We start from the raw sequence: 21,379 nt of genomic DNA on the forward strand, positions 1-21,379 counted from the left end.
TCCAAGGGCAGGGGAGTTCAGGAAGAGTGGTTGCTCCTCAAGGGAGCGATCCTTAATGCACAAGCTAATTCTATTCCATCTCGGAGGAAAGGCAGCAAGAGGGCACAGCAGCCCCCCTGGCTCTCCAGGGACCTAGCAGACCTCCTGAGGCTAAAAAGAAAGGCCTACAAAGGATGGAGGGTGGGATTCACCTCCAAGGAGGAATATTCTTCACTGGTCTGGTCCTGTAGGGAGCTGACCAGGAAAGCCAAGGCTGCAACGGAACTCCAACTAGCTTTGAGCATCAAAGACAATAAAAAGTCCTTTTTCAGATATGTGGGGAGCCAGAGGGAAAGCAAGGGCATCGTTGGACCCCTGCTGAACCAGATGGGACAACTGACAACTGACGCTCAGGAAATAGCCAACCTATTAAATGGGTATTTTGCGTTGGTCTTTTATCAGCCCCATGGGACGCCCGTGCCCGCTCTGGGACAGGGAGGTCCGGGTGAGGGAGATCCCTTGCCCTCCATCAATGCTGGCCTCGTAAGGGAACACCTCGAGAGGTTGGATACCTTCAAGTCAGCTGGCCCTGCCAATCTACACCCCAGGGTACTCAAGGAGCTGGCGAGCATCATAGCCCAGCCCCTGGCACAGATCTTTGAAAACTCCTGGCACTCTGGTGTCGTGCCCGAAGACTGGAAGAAGGCCAATGTGGTGACTATCTTCAAGAAAGGGAGGAAAGTGGATCCGGCTAACTATAGGCCCATCAGCCTGACTTCTATCCTGGGCAAGATCTTAGAAAAGTTTATTAAAGAGGCCATCCTTAATGGACTGGCCGACACCAACATCTTAAGGGATAGCCAGCACGGGTTTGTTGCGGGTAGGTCTTGCTTGACCAATCTCATTTCCTTCTACGACCAGGTGGCCTATCATCTGGACAAGGGAGAAGAGATTGATGTCATATATCTTGACATCAAAAAAGCCTTTGATCTGGTGTCCCATGATCACCTTTTGGTGAAACTGGCCAATTGTGGCCTTGGGTCCTCCACGATCCACTGGCTGGGAAATTGGCTCTGTGGTCAGACCTAGAGGGTAGTAATTGATGGAAGTCAATTGTCACGATGCCCTGTGACCAGTGGGTGCAGGCTCAGGGGTGATCTGATGGCCACCTACAAGTTTATCAGGGGTGACCACCAGTATCTGGGGGAATGTTTGTTCACCAGAGCGCCCCAAGGGATGACGAGGTCGAACAGTTATAAATTACTGCAAGACAGTTTAGGCTGGACATAAGGAAGAATTTCTTTACTATCCGAGCCCCCAAGGTCTGGAACAGCCTGCCATCAGAGGTGGTTCAAGCACCTTCATTGAACACCTTCAAGAGTAAATTGGATGCTTATCTTGCTGGGATCCTATGACCCCAGCTGACCTCCTGCCCTTCAGGAGGGGGCTGGACTCGATGATCTTCCGAGGTCCCTTCCAGCCTGAATATCTATGAAAAAAAAAAAAAAAGTAATTGCAGCACACATGTAGACAGTGATGCCTTACTGTGGAGCAAATTAGTGTAATCCATGGTAAAGCGCCTCTGTAGATACACCCTGTGTTTAGCATTTCCAAATTAGACACTGGCAAAGTAATACCTCTATCTAATCATGCACTTAGCAGTAAGTTCCAGAATAGACTTTCATAAGGCCATGTTATAGAGGCTGCTTTGTATGGCATTTCTAAAGTTCTTATTCATTTTTATAGAGGTTACTTCACTGCGTTAGACGTGTTACACATTTCATCAATGTTAGACACTGTAGAATAGGTGGAACAGGATTTCACTGGGGTGTTGAAGGACAGAAGTTTGACTAGTTTCTCCCTCCTGTTATTCTTGTTAGGATTTTGCCTTCTTATTTTGGTAAAGGGCCAACATCTGTCTTTCTTCCACTGTGAGCTGAATTTATTTTGCCAAAGCTTTAGCATTTCCTGATTATTATTATTATTATTATTATTATTATTATTATTATTTTATTAATGGGAAGAGTAACATTTGTCATTGCATGAATATATTTCTGAGCACCTCATAAAGATGAACTGATAGCTGCAGACTTCAAAAAGGCAAAGAAAATACCACACACACACACACACACACACACACACACACACACACACACACACACACACACACACACACACACACTCTCCCTAAAAATTGTTTGGAAGCCTGTAAAAAGGGAGGAGTCATGTATAATATTTTATGCATTTAAAAAAGTCTGAAGTTAGACTCTTTATCACTCCAGCACAGCACCAGAGCCTGAAAAGGGAAAGAAAAGTCTTGCTGAAAATGAGACCCTTGGAAGTGACACTTCCACTTTAAAGGCTATTCATTCTGGGCGGAAAATAAAAACACTCTTAGAGGAAAAGGGAGCTTGAGAGCAAATTAGAACCGGAGATAGAAAAGGTGAGAGAATGAAGGTCAACAAAGTTGTGAAGAATGGAAGGTCAAGCAGTATGCAGAAAAGGCAAACTGATTCTACAATGCAAACTCCCAATCAGGGTTGCCAGGAGGAACAGAGTATCTGCTGGGATAATTAGGTATATACTTCTCTTTAGTTTTTTTTCTTTTCTTTTCTTTTTCTTCTCTCACTTTTTTTTTTTTTTAACAGAATGGGTTTTTCTTTTCAGATTGTTAGAGAAAAAGTTGAAATATACCCGTAATCAGAGAATACAGTGGAAGCAATTGTAAGCTTTAAAAAAAAAAAAAGATAAAATGTGCATAATAAATGAAAAGAACACAAATAGCTAAATAGGCAGCAAATTGGAAGATAATGATATCATTTGAAATAAGGAAGGGGAAGGAAAGTTCACACATTTGGGATGAGAGTTCACTTTAGATTGTTATCTCCTTTTCAGTCCTCAAAGGAGATGCTGTTTTCTTGGGGGTGGGATGGGGAATCCCAGGTTGGAACTGGAGCAGGTTTGTGGCATTTGAAATATTCTTGATTCCTTCACACACAACAATTCAGAAAGTACCAGCTGTTGGCTGCCTGAAACTTCCCCTTCTGAAAAGGCTCCAAGCATTCCTTTATCCACACGTTATCGAAAGGGGTTCAAGTTCTGGGTGTTTATCTCAGATATTCTTTTGATCTCATTGGTGAGCAAAGTCCTTATGCCACTTACAGTCTACAGCTAGAGACAGAAATGACACATAAACCAGTGTAAGTGATCGGAAACCAGTTCAAATCTGGAACACAACAGAAGTTCAGTGCACATAAACCACTATCCAAATGCCAGAACTGGTTTAAGATAAACCTGGGTGGATGTTGTATCAAACTTAACTGATTTAGATTAAATCACTTAATTAAACTTCTGTCCCAGATCCCCTCCAGATTCAAGTGAACTCACAGTCTCCTAGTATCCCAGGATGCTTTGCACCTCCCCCATAACCCACCCTTCTGTAGGGGTGTGGGCTAGCCTTGGCCCAAACTATCTGCTTCAGCTGAGCAGGGAGGACTGCTTTAGTGCCCCCCAGCTTCTGGCCTTGGCCACTGCACGCTGCATTTCCAGAATCAAAAGTGAATGTCTGTTCACTTGCTTATCCGTTCAAGCTATGCAGTGTAGGCTAACCTGCAAAGATTGAATCAATTCAGCCTCAGGCTTTCTGACTGTCTGTACTTAGCCTGTGTGCCTCAGTTCCTCAGCTATAGGAGGAGTCAATGACACCCATGATATGCATGATTTTTTCAGTGATATCAAAACCATCTATGGTCCAAGCACTCAAGGACCAACCCCCTTAACACCTAAGGATGGAGGAAACCTGATCAAAGAAAGGGGAGTCATCAATGCCCATTGGAAGGAACATTTTGAAGACCTTCTCAGTTGAGTCTCTGGTTTTGATGAGAGTGTTCATAACTCTATCCCACAACAGCCAATTAGAGACAATCTCAGATTTCCTCCAATGCTTGATAAGGTGAAGAAAGCCACCAAGCAGATGAAGAACGATGAAGCATCTGGAGCAAATGGAACTCCTGGTGAAATCTTCAGGCAGGGCAAGAGGAGCTCACATCACTGCTCCACGCCCTTGTCTTAAGGATCTGGAATAATGAAGAAATCACAGATGGCCTCAGGAACACCATGATCATGACAGTCATCAAGTGTGGAGACATGTCCAACTTCCAAAGCAAGATTTATTCTCCTAGCTCAGTCAAGATGTAGGAGGGAAGAGAGAGTGAGTAAGAGAGAAAGGCCAACTTGAAAAAATGCAACAGCAACTCATGGGAGACTATCGCCTAGGACCACCCCAAATAAAGGCAAAGTCTGCTGTAAGGATCTCAGTACTTTGAAACCTTATGATGACAACAGGAGAAGGAAAAGTGGGAAGGAAGAAATAGTGTGTTATGGACTGAATCAAGAATCCAGAGTCACCCACCCCTACAAATAAAAGATAGTGAAGAAATAGAGGTACTGTCATTCCTATACCTGAGATAATATCACCACACTTCAATTAGGATTTTTAGCTAGAGCTAAAAACAGTCTCCAAGGCTGTAAAACATAAGAGAGACATTATCAGGAATGGCTAACAGTCAGGAAAATTGCAGAAGCAAGGATAGTTTGAATAGTGGAACAACAAGATCAGTAAAAAAGATACAGGATCATTAACACCTCTGGAGTAGAGAGAAGCTATCAGGAATCAGGGAGATGTTATTGAGCCATGAAATCAATTGATTCCTTCATCACTGCCTGAATAGAAATGCCACTGCCCCTCCCAGGAAGTTTGTTTTGAGTTTGGGTGGAGCAGGAATCAAAGTGTGCTGTAATTGCACCACTGCACCCCCTGGATTTGCCTCTGGCTGTGGGTCTTTCCATGAGTGACTGGTGTCTCCTGAATTGGGGTGGAAGGCATCCACAGAAGCCACTGATCCTGTCATGGGGAGCACCAGCCCTACCGACAGCATCAGTGGCACCTTCTACCAGTTGCCTATGGGTTTTGCTTTAGTTTTGTGCTGGTGGAATTCAGATCTGAGACAGGGCTCTTTTGAGGGACACAGCCGGGCACTCAACACAGTCCTGGCATGCTGTCCCAGCTTTTGCTAGCCTTTACTTGATTCTCTAGTGAACTGCAGGATCACCTGCATCCTGAAGGTTGCTTAAGGGAAGAAAAACCCAGTACTTCAGGGACAATAATTGAGATTAGTGAGTACAGCTTCATATTCTTGCTTTGGTCAAGCAAAGCATGAAGGTAAAGTAGTTTTTGGTGTTTAGTAAGTTCAATGTCTGCCCACAGATGTGATTAAATCTCCTCTGAGCACTGTGCTGAGCCCTCCATACTCCATGTGACAGTCAGCATGCAGTTTCATGGGAGTAGTTGTAACAAGATGAATATACCTCCTCTACTCGTGCTTGTAGGGAGGCAGTTAGATGGGCCAAAGCTACCATGGAGCTGAGGATGGCATCCCAAGTAAAAGACAACAAGAAATTGTTTTTTAGATATATTGGGAGTAAAAGGAAGGCCCAGGGAGGAATAGGACCCCTGCTAAATGGGCAGAAACAATTGGTGACGGACAGGGGGGACAAGGCTGAACTCCTCAATGAGTTCTTTGCCTCAGTGTTCCTAAGCGAGGGGCACGACAAGTTGTCATGGGGTTGTCTCACTGGGGTTGTAGAGAGGCAGCAGCAAGGTGCCTGACTTCCATGCGTAGACCCTGAGGTGGTGCAGAGTCATTTGGAAGAACTGGATGCCTTTAAGTCGGCAGGCCCAGATGAGCTCCATCCGAGGGTGCTGAAGGCACTGGCTGACATCATTGCAGAGCCACTGGCGGGAATATTTGAAAGCTTGTGGCGCACAGGCCAAGTCCCGGAGGACTGGAAAAGGGCCAACGTGGTCCCCATTTTCAAAAAGGGGAGGAAGGAGGACCCGGGCAACTATAGACCTGTCAGTCTCACCTCCATCCTTGGTAAAGTATTTGAAAAAATTATCAAGGCTCACATTTGTGAGAGCCCAGCAGGACAAATTATGCTGAGGGGAAACCAGCACGGGTTTGTGGCGGGCAGATCGTGCCTGACCAATCTAGTCTCTTTTTATGACCAGGTTACGAAACGCCTGGACACAGGAGGAGGGGTGGATGTCGTATACTTAGACTTCAGGAAGGCCTTCGATACGGTACCCCACCCCATACTGGTGAACAAGTTAAGAGGCTGTGATGTGGATGACTACACAGTCCGGTGGGTGGTGAATTGGCTGGAGGGTCGCACCCAGAGAGTCGAGGTGGATGGGTCGGTTTCGACCTGGAAGGGTGTGGGCAGTGGGGTCCCGCAGGGCTCGGTCCTTGGACCGATACTTTTCAATGTCTTCATCAGCGACTTGGACGAGGGAGTGAAATGTACTCTGTCCAAGTTTGCAGATGACACAAAGCTATGGGGAGAAGTGGACACGCCGGAGGGCAGGGAACAGCTGCAGGCAGACCTGGACAGGTTGGACAAGTGGGCAGAAAACAACAGGATGCAGTTCAACAAGGAGAAATGCAAAGTGCTGCACCTAGGGAGGAAAAATGTCCAGCACACCTACAGCCTAGGGAATGACCTGCTGGGTGGCACAGAGGTGGAAAGGGATCTTGGAGTCCTAGTGGACTCCAAGATGAACATGAGCCGGCAGTGTGACGAAGCCATCAGAAAAGCCAATGGCACTTTATCGTGCATCAGCAGATGCATGATGAATAGGTCCAAGGAGGTGATACTTCTCCTCTATCGGGCGCTGGTCAGACCGCAGTTGGAGTACTGTGTGCAGTTTTGGGCACCACAATTCAAGAGGGATGCGGAAAACCTGGAGAGGGTCCAGAGAAGGGCCACTCATATGGTTAAGGGCCTGCAGACCAAGCCCTACGAGGAGAGACTAGTAGAGAAACTGGATCTTTTCAGCCTCCGCAAGAGAAGGTTGAGAGGCGACCTTGTGGCTGCCTATAAGTTCATCACGGGGGCACAGAAGGGAATTGGTGAGCATTTATTCACCAAGGTGCCCCCGGGGGTCACAAGAAACAATGGCCACAAGCTAGCAGAGAGCAGATTTAGATTGGACAGTAGGAAGAACTTCTTCACAGTTGGAGTGGCCAAGGTCTGGAACGGGCTCCCAAGGGAGGTGGTGCTCTCCCCTACCCTGGGGGTCTTCAAGAGGAGGTTGGATATGCATCTAGCTGGTTTCCTCTAGACCCAGCACTCTTTCCTGCCTATGCAGGGGGTCGGACTTGATGATCTATTGAGGTCCCTTCCGACCCTAACATCTATGAATCTATGAAAGAATGAACAAGGTGTTTTTCTTTTCACAACTGACTAGCAGGAACTGCTATGGCATTCAGGGTGCAGAGCCCTTGGATGTCTTTGCTTCATGGTAGGAGGTCTAATGTTGTGGGGACCGTGACTGTACATGAGACAATCAGCTGACAATTACAGAGCGTACAAAGAAGGTGGGGAGGGGGTCACGGTCAGATGCACGGGCAGCAGGACTGATTTGAATGAGGTTTCTCTATTTGCATTTGGCATATTTTCTTCAAAAGGCCAGAGATGAACAAAGGCATCAAAGTAGCTCTTGCACAGACCTGCCTGGTGGTTTGATATTGGGCAGATGCATTAATACCGTTGTTTACTGTGAAAAATAATCTAATAAATATTGATCCTTGTTCCTTTGTTCACCCAGTGTTAGCTAGGAAACTGTTTTACAATACGAGCTGGCTTCTGCAGAAATAGTTGGGTAAAACCCTTGGGAACAAGTAGGAATCTCAGCTGTGGGAATGTGAGGCTTTGCTTGTTTGCAGTAGAGGCATTTTTCCTGGTTCTTGTGCTAGGGTGTGGTAGGTAGTAGGCAGCATTTTTCTATAATTATATAGTTCTACTCTTATTGCAAATTACTGCCCCCAAACAACTCCCTCACCAACTCATACAACTGCAGTGCAATCTTTTTAATTCAACTAACATCTTGGGGAGTGAATAGCTCGATGGAACTTAACGAAGCACTCAAGAGGAACACTTGGGAATGGGATTGCTATCTCTTGCAAAGACGCACATTCACAACTCAGAGGGCCGTTGGTATTAGAAAGTGAACATTTCTCAATCAAAGACAAAGCTAACTTGCCTTTTAAATGAGACTTTGTGACACCAGTTTGTCTCCCCCACCCCGGAGCAGGTGCATTTATATGCCTGATGTTGCCTATTTGATATTTCTATTAGACTGTTCTGCTGCCATTTCATTTATGGTGAAAAAATCCTTTTCATTGAGACAGGCCGTAAGATCCATGCACCATTTTTATCGTTTTCGAAAGTTTGTACTTGTCAAGAGATCTGATCCTCTGTCACACGCTGCTCCATGGAGTATGTGACTATTTAAAGTAGTAGTACCATATAACTGCCCAGCCGGGGTGAGGGATGTAGGCCTAGCAGTGCTGGGAGCAGGGGCTATGCCCTGCTGCTGCTTGCCCCCTTCTGCCCAGAGCGAGCTGCACCTGCATCACACCTCCCCCCGGCACCGGCGGGGCAAACGGCAGCAGGGCATAGACCCCACTCCCAATACTGCTGCCCCTGAATCCTGTGCCCCCATCCCCCTCCCTGAGTCCCATGCCCCCCTGCCCCAGCTGGGTAGCTTGTCCCAGCTCCAGCCCCAGCCCCAATCCCTCCCTCACTGTGGGGGCATTGATCTACACCCCCTCCACCCACCACAACAGACTTACTAGCTGGAGGCAGCTGTGTCCAGCATCCTTGAGGATTACTGCCTGTTTAGTCTATGGCCAAATCTCTGAATTGGGCCGAATCTTTTCCGATTCATTTCGGACCTATTAATTGGTCTCCTGATTCGATTCGGATTTGGAGTTTCGGCAACTGAATCAGGCCGAATCTCCTCCGAATCAAATCGGCTACCAAAGCTTCACACAGCTGTAGTTTTCTACCTGCGGTCCATGGACCCCTCGGCCTGTGGTCCATGCCCCCCTCAGGGGTCCATGGACTATGTTTAAGGGTCCACGAAAGATGACTATGATCAATCAGAAGTATGTGAATACCCACACTTACAACTCAAAGGGGTCTCCATCTGTATTCAAAATTTCCAAAAGGGTCTGCACCTTCATTTGATTTTTTTTTTTAAGGATCTGCAAATGAAATCTTCGGGCATTGGACCTGACGGTCTGTTTAGGTCCCTTCCAGCCCTAAGTACTATGATAGTATGAAATGAAAAAATGGTTGAAAACCACTGGTCTTTAGTATGCGAGTACTTTCACTCAGGCAAATAAGACAGCGATCTAGAACTGTGGTGGGTAGGGGTGGGGGGCTTAAATAATTTCTGGTGCTTCTCTCTTTAGGGGGCATGTTTGGATTTGGAGGAGACAAGGGGCCTAGCTGGCATTGTGAAGGTTGGTCTGACTCTGGTGAAAACTCTTTATAAATGAAGGTTTTGCTGCATTTCCTAAAATGGGACTCAATTAAATATTTAGTCTAACAGTGTTAAAAATACTTAAGATTTCCCAAGACTGCCTGTTAGAAACTTGGGAACCAATGCACTGACTGTTTAGAAACTGTACCAGACACATGAGAAAGGACGCTTAGATCAATGCCACCCATAACCTGAGAACTCATGCTTTTAGTACAAAGTCTTTATGCATTTGAGAATACCCGCTTCCCATCACTAGGAAGACTGTGTTTTTCAAAACATCCATAATCATCTTCACAAAAACATGCTCAGGGACTATTGGAGGAAGCTGGCACGTGGAGCTTACTTTAGATGGGTTATTGCAGTTGCTCATAGGGGGTTGATATAGTTGTAGACAGCCATAATGTGGTACCAAAAATCACTGCAGAGTAAAATGAACATAGGATGCAACCTGAATATTTGAAAAGGGACACTGGGCCATCTTTCATAAATATTTAGTGTTTCAGACTGGCTAGGGCAGATGTGTTGTAGAAAATGGATCCTCCTCCAGCCATTAATAACTTGAAAGCAAACAAACATAACAATAAAAGTTCCTCAGTGCCAAATGACTAATCATACAGTGACAGCAAGCAAAACCCTCAGTTTTGAGACCAGAATGAGCTCTTTCTAAAGGCCCAAGTAGCTCTTTGCATGATCCCGAAGTCCTTAGAAACAGACCTGTGTTGCCTAGCTGTCCGGATTTGTTGGCCACAAAATCGTAAGACCACATGAGACAACGATGATGATGAATCTGACCTTGTCCTGAAGAGGGCATGTCCAAAATTTCCCATCCTCTTCTCCTGCAGCTTCCAGCATTCAGAGGTTCAGGATGTCCTGATTCAGAGGCTGTCCCCTTGTCTACCAGGTTCAATACCCATTGATGGCCTTTTCCTCCAAGAATGGATCCCTTTTGAACTGGGTTAGACTATCAGCCTCTACAGCCTGTACAAAGGACCCCACAGGTGAATTACATGCTGCATGAGAAAAAATGCAAGTATTAGGTAGGAAGCTCTACGTCCCCTGGGTCTAGTAGTGTGATAGATAGATAGATAGATAGATAGATAGATAGATAGATAGATAGATAGATAGATAGATAATAAGCCATAAATACTTACTGAGTTTCTCAGGACTTGTAGTAGAGATGATATCTTTTATTAGACCAACACGACTTTTGCAAAAAAATGTCTTTAATCGCAAGCTTTTGGGCACAAACACCCTTCATCGGGCATTGGAGAAAAGATTGTAAAAGTTCTCCTGGGTAGAAATGCAAGTTCATATTTCATAGGATTTCACAGAGGAGTCAATAGATGGAGATCTCCTTTGGGCAGTCAGTTCACAGCTGAGTTTCTCTGCATCTTTTGTTATTTGGTAAACCTCTACGCCACCTCTCTCAACCATCTCTTTTCTAAGCTGAAAACTCCTAGCCTATTTAGTCTCTCCTCGTAAGGACACCAATACTCCTGATCATCCCTGTTGCTCCTTCTCTGCACCTTTTTCTAGTTCATCTACAGCCTTTATTGAGGTGCGGGGACCAACACTGCACACAGTTTTCAGAGCTTTAGCAGAAATTCAAGGGAGGATAACAAAGTATTTTTGCAGAAGTCCCTGGGGAGGTCTTCTCAAGGGTGAGAGAGACTGAGCACGTTCAATGGCATTTTGAAAATCTTAACACATGGGTGAGGGAGGTTGGCATCGGGGGTGTTGGGAGGCAGCCGGTAACGTCTCGCTCCATCGTTAGATCAGAGCTGGCTGGCGCTTTGCACGTGGAACGCTTCCCAGTTGGAAAACTAAAATTTTCTGTGGGGAAAATGTTGCTGCTGATTTCCCTCGTTAGGGCAATTAAAAGGAACGTAGATTCAATATTTTGACCTGGAACAGAATACTTACAATATTGTTTCAAAATGAAATATTCCACTTCAAAACTAAATAGCTGACATCATTTTGAAACGAAGTACCCAGCATTTCAGTCAACACTTCTTTCTGGCAGTCTGAAGCAAGAAAAAGGCACTGATATTCAAGATGGGGGAAAGTGGGAAGAGAGGTCCTTTTAGCAAAAGCAATTTATTTATTACGCAGTAGCAATTCTGGGCAAGACATCTCTTACAACTTTTTGGTAAGACCTGTTTGGAAAGGATGAGAAGACTTAGGTTTGCCTTTCTGTTGGAAAGAACGCACCAGGTGCTACAGATGTGTGCGTTTACATTGATGGGAAACCTCTAACCTCATCGTAGGAAGGAGAGTGAGTGGGAGGAAAAAGGCCCGTGAGGTTGGTAGGTGGACAAAGCGAGGTTCACTTTGACATCTGGACATGTTTTATAATGATAATGTTTTGTAACGATAGAACCTATTTCTCTTTCTTTCTCTTTCCTTCCTTTCCCCTTCACTGGTACCCTCAATAAGTTGTTTTTGGTTTGGGTTTTGGTTTGTTGGTAGTGGTGATCATTAGCTGATTTGCGGGAAAGCTTGATTGAAGCAGTGCAAAATTGAAGCAGCAAGATTTAGGCTTCATTATGTTCCTTCTGGAGTTGTTTCCACAGCTGTGGAAGGGACGCTGCTCTTTGTGCCTCAGGTGCCAGGAGCACAAGTGCTATTCCCTTGGTTGCTGAACAATGAATTTAAGGAAGGGGGTCACATTTTATTATCTGTCATTTTAGGATTAATAGCATCTGTCTTCAGAACAGTACTGTTTAGGATGAGAATACCTAAATCTAGTGTTTGCTGTGCTAGGCCATAGAGAATTCATTTTTAGTATGGCATGGAAGACCCCTGAAGAGCAAAGGTGAGGAGAGAGCAAGGGGCACCTGAAGCAAGTGAGCTGGTGAAAGCTTGAATTAGTGTCTCTGCCATACAGGCATGCTAGTTTTAGCTTGCAGCAGAGGACCGGTGTGAAGCTGCCGGTGTCATTGCATAATGGCATTTCTAGGAACGAGGACGTGGCCAGTTCTGCTGTCCAAGATGAAAAGGACTCCATGGTGTTGTAATCTAAATACGATTAGGCTCTGCTTCATGATCCTTAGCATCAGGCCTAGGTACTTCAAATGTAAAGCATAAGCTTCAGGAACATTGAATTTGCAGACGCTCATTTGAAATTATCTCTGGATAAAATAGGCTGAGCACCTGATACATCAGATTCAGGGACACCAAAAGACAAGTTGGTGTTTATGTCAAGGTTTTGTTTAAAATCGCTTTGTTTAAGGTTATGAAGATAGAAGCAATGCCATAATATTTTTTTCCAACTATTGAAGTTGGTCTAATAAAAGATAGCAGAGTCACCCAGAGAACCTTGTCTGCCCGTGGCCTTAGACCAACATGGCTACAACTGACACCCCTGCCATAATATTTTTCACTCATTTCCAGAACGGGAACCATCTCTTTTATTTGGCCAGGAATAGAAAACAAACATTTTAAAACTACAATGGCAACATGCCTCTTTCCCATCTGAATGTGGAGTCCTTCCACTGCATCAGTATCACGGAAAACAGGGCTAGAAGGGACCTCAGGTGGTCACCTTGTCCAACCTCCTGCTTGAGGCAGGATCATCCCAGTCCAAACCATCCCACACAAGAGCTTCTCTAACCTATTCCTATTTCCAAGCATAAATGGTAAGATCACCCTTGCTGTTTTGTCCTCACCACCCCCTCTTGTTTCCTTTCTCCAGCTCTCCAGTTACCTCCAAAGAGTTATTTGCTTCGATGGCCTCGTGATTCTGGGGCTGTAAAAACCCATGCTTTCTAGATGGGCATAAAGGGGGATTGTAACACACTCACCAGTGGATTAAACTTCAAAATCAAGCTCCCTGGTCTTGAAGATACAAGTGGTTATTCCGGTGGACACGCCGGAGGGCAGGGAACAGCTGCAGGCAGACCTGGATAGGCTGGACAAACGGGCAGAAAACAACAGGATGCAGTTCAACAAGGAGAAATGCAAAGTGCTGCACCTAGGGAGGAAAAATGTCCAGCACACCTACAGCCTAGGGAATGACCTGCTGGGTGGCACAGAGGTGGAAAGGGATCGTGGAGTCCTAGTGGACTCCAAGATGAACATGAGCCGGCAGTGTGACGAAGCCATCAGAAAAGCCAATGGCACTTTATCGTGCATCAGCAGATGCATGACGAATAGGTCCAGGGAGGTGATACTTCCCCTCTATCGGGCGCTGGTCAGACCGCAGTTGGAGTACTGCGTGCAATTCTGGGCGCCACACTTCAAGAAGGATGCGGATAACCTGGAGAGGGTCCAGAGAAGGGCCACTCGTATGGTCAAGGGCCTGCAGACCAAGCCCTACGAGGAGAGACTAGACAAACTGGACCTTTTCAGCCTCCGCAAGAGAAGGTTGAGAGGCGACCTTGTGGCTGCCTATAAATTCATCACGGGGGCACAGAAGGGAATTGGTGAGGTTTTATTCACCAAGGCGCCCCCGGGGGTTACAAGAAACAATGGCCACAAGCTAGCAGAGAGCAGATTTAGACTGGACATAAGGAAGAACTTCTTCACAGTTCGAGTGGCCAAGGTCTGGAACGGGTGCCCAAGGGAGGTGGTGCTCTCCCCTACCCTGGGGGTCTTCAAGAGGAGGTTAGACGAGTATCTAGCTGGGGTCATCTAGACCCAGCACTCTTTTCTGCCTATGCAGGGGGTCGGACTTGATGATCTATTGAGGTCCCTTCCGACCCTAACATCTATGAATCTATTACATGGTATTGTTCACACACAAGGTTTCCCTCAAATGTCATATAAAAATATTTCATAAATATAATTAGAAACTTCCTCTATAACCAAAGGTGTCACTGGACAGGCCCTGCCCTGACTCCCATTAATAAGCATCATCCAAATAAAGGTGTCAGAGAGTTAATTTGAATTTTTGTGCCTCCTCTAGTCATTGGTTATTTTGTGGGGGGGCAGCAGTAAGACCTACAATGCTTGGGAAATGTAGACATAAAGGGTATGTAGGGATATTACAATTACAGTGACCTAACTAGGGTTGGGTCTATCTAAATGCCCATCTGTGCAGATTTTGGGGGGCTTAAATTGGGCCCAAAGTGGCGAGCTCAGTCTAAGTTAGGTCACCTGAGTAGGGTGCACCTGATCCAGGGAACATCTGCATAGGTTGGAGCGCAGCCCCGGGGCTGGGACACCCCAATAGCTTGCCCCATCCCCAGGGATGTGCTCTTCCTATCCCAATCCTGACTGGGCTGTTTTAGCCCCCCAGTCTCCCTCCCACCCCTGGATGAACAACTTCCCCCACAGACCTCCCAGCCCACTACAATCCCACTAATACCCCCCCAGACCTGCCACCCTCCTGCTGATCCATTAGGCCTCCTAATCCACTTGCCTCTCTCCTTATTCTGAGTTACTTACACCAGGTCCCCTGCAAACGCCTGTACACGCCGCTCCCCATCTATGATCACGTGGCTTCAAGCAACTTGAAACCACGTGATCTTAGATCGGGTGTAGGGAACATCTGTACACACCCAAAGTGAGGCCAGTGTCCATCGGGGCAGAACCAAGGAGAAGATATTACAATGTTCGAAACAGCTGCATGGGTTTTAGCTGCACGTGTGCTTCCCTCATATCCTTGCCCCGCTGCTCCAGGAACCGTGCGCCAGAGAAGGCAGTTGTAATTCTGCCATCTACAAGTGGAAATGAAGTTATGCTGTACTATTTTCAATGGCAGCCTCCAACAGACTATTTATTGCTGATTATGATGCTTCCAAATGGCAGTGGGCTTGAATTTAGAGTGACAAGATGGCACTGACAGATGCAAACCATTGCTTTTGGCAGCTGGAAGCTGAACAGCTTAAAGGAATGGCATTTTGCAGCAGAGCTGCAATGCTTGGCAATAACTGAGGCTTTTAAAGCCCAACTAGTCTTGATTGCTGGCTATATGGTTTATAGCGCTCACAGGCCGTCAGGCTCCAGAGTGGGAAGTGACTTGTGCTTTGGAAAGAAGCTACAAAAATGGTAGGATTGACTTGCTGAGTTTTCCTCTGCGTCTGTCAGAGGGAGACTGCAATGTCGTGCAGGCTTCAGGAGAAACACAAGTCGGAGTAGGAAGCCCTCTGATCCACGGGAAAAGGAAACCAGGCAGAGGAAGACTTCAAATCAGCTGCCTGGGTACATCTGAACTGAAACCTCACTGAAATTTGAACAGCGTCGAGACTTCAGGCAGGAACGGATTGTCGAGCAGATGTCCAGATCTCTTTCTTGTTAGCAAAAGCTAATAATAACTCAGTAAAAAAAAATTAAAAATGATGCTACAGAAAAGTGACTTGAAATAATCAGCAAGGTGACAACCACAAATTTCAGTGTTTAAATAGAGCTATAGGTAATAAAATACTGGAAACCATTGTTTTAAACCATTCTAAGTATTGCAGAAGGACTGGGGAGAGGTCAGGGAGAGATGGCAGCTGGCATGTAGAGCTGGGGCACCTTTGGGTCTGGCATTGATGCAAGGCACAATGAAAACATCCCTAGCTTGAAGGGCAGGCAAGCTAAAATGTTGCTGTGTTTCCATGATTTTGAAGAAAGGAGCACTGAGATAAGTACCATGGAGTTTTTTGTTTTAGTTTGTTGTTGTTTTTTTCGGGGGGGGGCGGGGTTCAGGGCCAATAACCATTTGAACAAATGATCAAGAGCAGTGGTGCATGTTTCAGTGTGATTGGGGAGGGGTTCCCTGGGGGATGTGCTTTCATCAAAACCAAACATTGGGCTGCAAACAAGGGTGACTGGGTGAATGCACTGACCTGTGATAGGCAGCTGTTCAGATCAGGGGATCTAGTGCTCTCTTCTGGATTTATATGCCATGAGTTTGCATGGTGGGAGATGCAATGGGCGACATCGGTGATGGATGTGGCAATGGTGATACCCATGTATCTAATACATGCCATCTTTCAGCACTCCTGTTGAAACTACCTGTAAGGCATTCACACAAGCACATATCTTGCAGAAGCACATCTAGGAGAGGCTGAGGCCCATACTGCAGTGGTTTTGCAGATGGGTATAGGTGTTTGTGTGCTGTTTGCTAGCAAGGGGTCACTCTTAAAGCATTTGAAGAGATCTGTTCAAAGCAGGCCCTCCAATGTATATACTTGTATACTTCTTAAATGTCTTTGGCCTTTTTATTGGTTGCAGATAACAACTTTGCAAGAAGAAAACGATTGTACTCACTGTGAAAGAGGCAGAGAGGACAAGGGGTGACTTTTGTCCAAACTGAGATCTGAATATGACTTCTAAACGCAATAATAAGGTCCGCTTCCATGTTTCAGTCTCATTTGCTTGTTGCTGAATAAGTATCTTTTTGAACAGATCACAGAAGAACTGGAAAAAAGACCATGAAAGCCATATTTTTGGGTATGATTTTGCATGTGCAAAATCAGGATAAAAGTGCCCTTGCTGCTTAGTGGATCTGGACAAAATCAGAACTCAACTTGTTCAAACTTTATAGAAGCATTTTCCCCCACTTCCTTTTACTTTTCTTCTCTTTGTCTAATGGAAGTAAAAGGAAGAACAGAAAAAGCAATCAAAAGTGTCAGACAAATCTTCCCCCAGCGTGCAAGAAGTTGGCACTGGTCAAGTACACTTGACAAACGTGCTTGATCAAGGGCTTCTTTGCCAATCCAAAAAACTATCTATTCACCTGACTACGGGCCTAGTCGCATGCAAGCACAGAAAGGAAGCTCGGACAGAGCTTAACCCTGTCCTTTAAAGAAAAGAAAAGAAAAGAAAAGAAAAGAAAAGTTCCTGATGACCATTTAAAAACAATTGTTTTTCCACTTATGTATATAGCAGCAGCACAAAGCACCCTTTTTCGTGATTGCTTTTGCTTTACTGCATACTGGTCCACTGGGAAATGCATGTGTTTTCCCGTTTTCTCATTTTCAGTTGAACTGCTTGCCAAGTGCTGCAGACATTGTCCACAATATCTGCTGATCTCTCTGAGTGATGAGCAAGGCTGTGCATGACCTGCATGTGGTATGGCCCCTTTTTATAATACTGTGTGGAGATTGCTATAAAACAAGACATTCTAGCAAAAGTGGTCCCTCTACTGAAGAGTGGGGAAGGGGTAGAGGTAAGGGGAGCAGATGGATCTAGGCTACTAAAGACATGTTAGTCGAACCTCAGCTGCGTCTAAGGCTTTGAGGAGGGAGGGGGGAGGTTAATTTAAAGCATGGAGGTAAATGGAAGAAGGGATAGCATGAAACATGGGTTTATCAAAAGCAGATCACATCAGATTAGTCTGAAAGATTAAAAAAAAAATCAATTGTAGACGAAAAAATGGTAAGGCAAGGGTAAAAAACAGTAGATCTTCTCTCTCTGGACTTCACTGAAGCATTGGATATGGTGCCACATGCTGAAATATTAAGATTATTACTAGACTCTTATGGTAAGGAATGTGATAATAGGTGATGTTGAAAGCAAAAGCATCAGGCTGATGGAGGGTTATTAATGGAGATCCTCAAGGGCTGTTCTTGAGACCGATCTTCTTTAATATTTCTATTGCTAAGCACGGTACGAAGAGTAGGATTGTGTTAATGAAACGCACCAGACGCCCAAAGAGGAGAGACATCATCAGTATCGAGGAGAGAAAGATTATTGTTACAAGAGCAGGATGACCTTGAGCACGGGAGTACTAGAGATGAGACAAAATCCTCAAGTTCATACTAGTAATAGTTTCTGCTTTAACCTGGGAGCTCACCGGTTGGAAATAATGGGAGAAGATTAGGAACCAGCAGGGTAGAATAGCTGTGGAAATGGCAAATGTGATCCGAGGATGTATCAGGCGAAGTATTTTCAGCAGACGTGGGAAATGTTTAATGCTGTGTGTGCAGTGGTGTAGAGCATCAGCGCACAAGAGCAGGTGGCTACGGCCTGGCTATGACATTGCTTGGGCAGGAAATTAGTAGAAATCACTTGGAAAGGGAGGTTTTTTAGTCTCTTTCCTGGATGAGCATGTGGAGGAAAAGCATATATTTAAAGATCCCACTTCATCAAGCTACGTGAGGGGAATATGCAGTGCCAATGATGGCAAGGGAATGCATCCGATGACTTGGGAGGCCACTTCCCAACCTGTGGCCTGGGAGGTGGGACACTAATAGGAAAGGAGGAAGGAGAGAAGACAAGGAGGTGATGGTCTCCTCTGCCCTCACTATTACTTGGCTGACCCAGCTGCCTGGGAGCTATTGCTTCAAGAGGCAGCCGCTCTACAGGAAAGTGTTGGTTTGCTGAAATCGCCCGTTGTCCTGCGGAAAACAAGGTCAATGTGTTACAGGCCCACATGCTGGAGTGAGGATCATCATACACCGTCGTTGATCCTGACCCATGTAACATGCCCCGCTGCTTAGTAATTAGGCAAACGACTGTGCTGAAGTGATTTGCATCTGTTCTATCCTAACGGCAGGGGTGTGATTCCTGGAGCGGTTTCCCGCCTCTTCCGCTTGAGTTTATAAATCATTTGGGAAATATTTAATGGGTGTTACTTTTCAAATCCATCGCAGCTCCCCTTTACACACCCAAGGCTGGCAAAAAGCAGCATGTGGGCACATTGCTCCTTGTGTGGGTATCAAGGCAGTGGCTGGAGGCAGTGGGGAGGGTGGGAAATAAAATAAGATGGTGAGGGAGATGCTGTCCAGCTAGTTGTGCAAGTGTTGGGTGGCACACCTCTGTAATACAGATGTGAGCACACGGCGCTTTACAAATTAGCCCATTCATAAAAGAGGTTGGGCCATGAGGGAAGGGCAGAGGTCATCGTTATGTCTAATCTCCTCCAGGTATGTTCGGTTACTGTATCAGTATCCAGGGAGCTCTTCGTTACACTCATTAGTGACAGCTTCAGAAACGGGGAGTCTGTCTGGGGAAAAAGAAATCAGGAACTCAACCTAACTGAGAGTGCTCTGCATGGTTACAGCAGAAATACAGATCACACTGAGAAGGTGTGAAATCCAAGATCATTTTCTGGTTGTTATGTATTAAATTAGAGTAAAGCTTCCCGAGGTGAAAAGACTCTCTCTCCATTACCACACACTTGGCTGTAAAATGTGTAGGTTACATCTCATTATCACTCAAGAAATTAGAACCTCAAGGTCGTGAATAACAAAGTGTCTAGTGTGACCCTCCACAGAATTGGCTTATTAAGTCAGCCAAGTGCATGTGTAATTTTCTGTCATTTTTGATGACCTTCAGAGATTAGGGTCCTCATAATATATACTAACAGAGCACAATTCGTCAAGGGGCTGAGGGAGGGCATGATAAGGGAATACATTATTTACAGGCAGTCTGCACAGGTGGGGAGTGCAAAGGGTAGGTGCATGTCTGACCCTTGCCCTCGGGGGCACGAGGTTTCCCCAGAGATGGAGCTGAGCGCTTGTCCTCAGCCCTACCGGAGGGGCGGGCGGCAGGGCTCCAGGCCCTTTTGCCCCATGGTAAATATGAAGAACGTGTTGCTCCAGAGTTTCTGACTTAGCGTGCCAAATTCAAACGCTTGGGCATGAGTAGGGAAGGAAGCAGGGGCCACGGCTTGTCTGAAGAAGCCCAGTTAGGGCAGATGGGGGCTGGGCAGGAAGGCACTGCTCCATCATCCCAAGGCTTCAAGATTTCAGGAGGTTTCCCCTTCTGCATCAGGGCGAAGCCAATCCCTTCTGGAGCTCGTCATGGGAATGGGGAGCCGAAAAGTAAATAGCCTAGGGATTATGTCACTGCCTTGGGCCATGAGACACCTTGCATTTCCACTGTGGCTAAAGCGAGGCATGTGTGCACAAGGCTCTGGCCCCGGGTGTCTTATTGTAGCTGCTTTAGGCTGGGATGCTGGAGTTCAATGGGAGGCTGCTACTGAGATTTAATGATGTTGCTCCTTTCCGTTGTTTTCTTTCTCTCTCTCTCCTGCATAAATAATTCTGTGCAACTCAATATGCATCTACTCAGACGTCTGCTTTGATTTCTCTTTTTCTTTTGGCTGCTAGCTTTTCATGGGTCAGTGCCCTGTAAGCTGAGGGGCTGTGCCTACCTGAGATGACTGTTCGGTAAAGAAAGGATAGAATTCCTCTCTGATGCTAAAATAATTTTCCAGGAATGAAAAAAATGTTCAAGCTTATCTCTGTCTCCCTCTCTCTCTTTCTGTGCTTTTATCCTAGAACCATATGTTACAGAGGATGATGTTGCTTAACGCTTTTAAATAATTTAGCAACAAGTAGGTAATTTATAATATACATACCTTGGCAATTGTAGACTCCACTTCAGCAAGGTTTACATTGGAGCAGAACTACCGAGCAGGTTGGAGAAGATGCTGGAATAATGACATAGAAACTCTTTTACATTTTGCAGCTGCAGTTCATTTTTGTGCTGTACTGTAACAGGCTTAGTGAAATGTTCTTACCATATAAAAGCTTAATGAATTATACCCAGGTTTGCTGTTCCCTATTCACCGGGGTCTCATTCAGCAACTTTTACTCACCTCAGGTAGTGGGAGGATCAGGCCTGACTAATACATGACTATTTAATCGAAACGGTAAATTTCCCCGGGAAACCCGAACGCGCCCGGCGTCCTTAGGAAGATAATGGAACTTCACCGCAGCGTTGTTTTTGAAGACCTCAGCCTACATCTCCTCTTGTAATAAAGAAACACAAGTGTACTTAGGAAAACATTCTTTAAATTACTGAAGTGGAAAATGTGCACGTCTTGTACTGCGGGCGGACCTTCCCTATTTTCCATTTTATTTAAATTAGTCTTATATTGCTTCACTGACATCGAATGCTGCATTTCTCTAAGAGGTTCACCACAGGACTATTCCTGAAAGTGTCAGCACTAGGGAAAGGCCAAAGTCCTCCTCAGTTTGCACTTCACTGCCTTTATGGGGGCTTGCTCCGTAGTACATGTGGTTGTAACAGAGAAAACGTGTGGTTGCACCTCATGATGCTGATCTGCCACTGGGTGGTGCTGAAATGCTGCTGGCTGCTGTGTGTTTTGTCTGCTCCAAAGCCCATACA

General features: G+C 45.6%; 1 long non-coding RNA gene across 3 annotated transcripts; it reads right to left on the minus strand.

Annotated features, from left to right (window-relative positions):
• Positions 1–1,260: 1,260 nt before the first annotated feature.
• On the minus strand, positions 1,261–20,997 carry LOC109285213 (uncharacterized). 3 transcript variants are annotated; one of them, XR_009459645.1, is made up of 6 exons: positions 20,847–20,997; positions 20,607–20,678; positions 16,568–16,717; positions 13,174–13,280; positions 10,163–10,380; positions 1,261–1,468 (listed from the first exon to the last, which is right to left on the minus strand). It is a non-coding gene; the product is annotated as an uncharacterized LOC109285213 (long non-coding RNA). The 3 variants fall into 3 exon arrangements; XR_002092881.2 differs by lacking the exon at positions 1,261–1,468 and adding an exon at positions 2,635–3,150; XR_002092879.2 differs by lacking the exon at positions 16,568–16,717.
• Between the last annotated feature and the right edge of the window lie 382 nt (positions 20,998–21,379).

This window comes from Alligator mississippiensis, chromosome 2 (genome assembly GCF_030867095.1).
Source record: "Alligator mississippiensis isolate rAllMis1 chromosome 2, rAllMis1, whole genome shotgun sequence".
Classification (NCBI taxonomy): domain Eukaryota; kingdom Metazoa; phylum Chordata; order Crocodylia; family Alligatoridae; genus Alligator; species Alligator mississippiensis.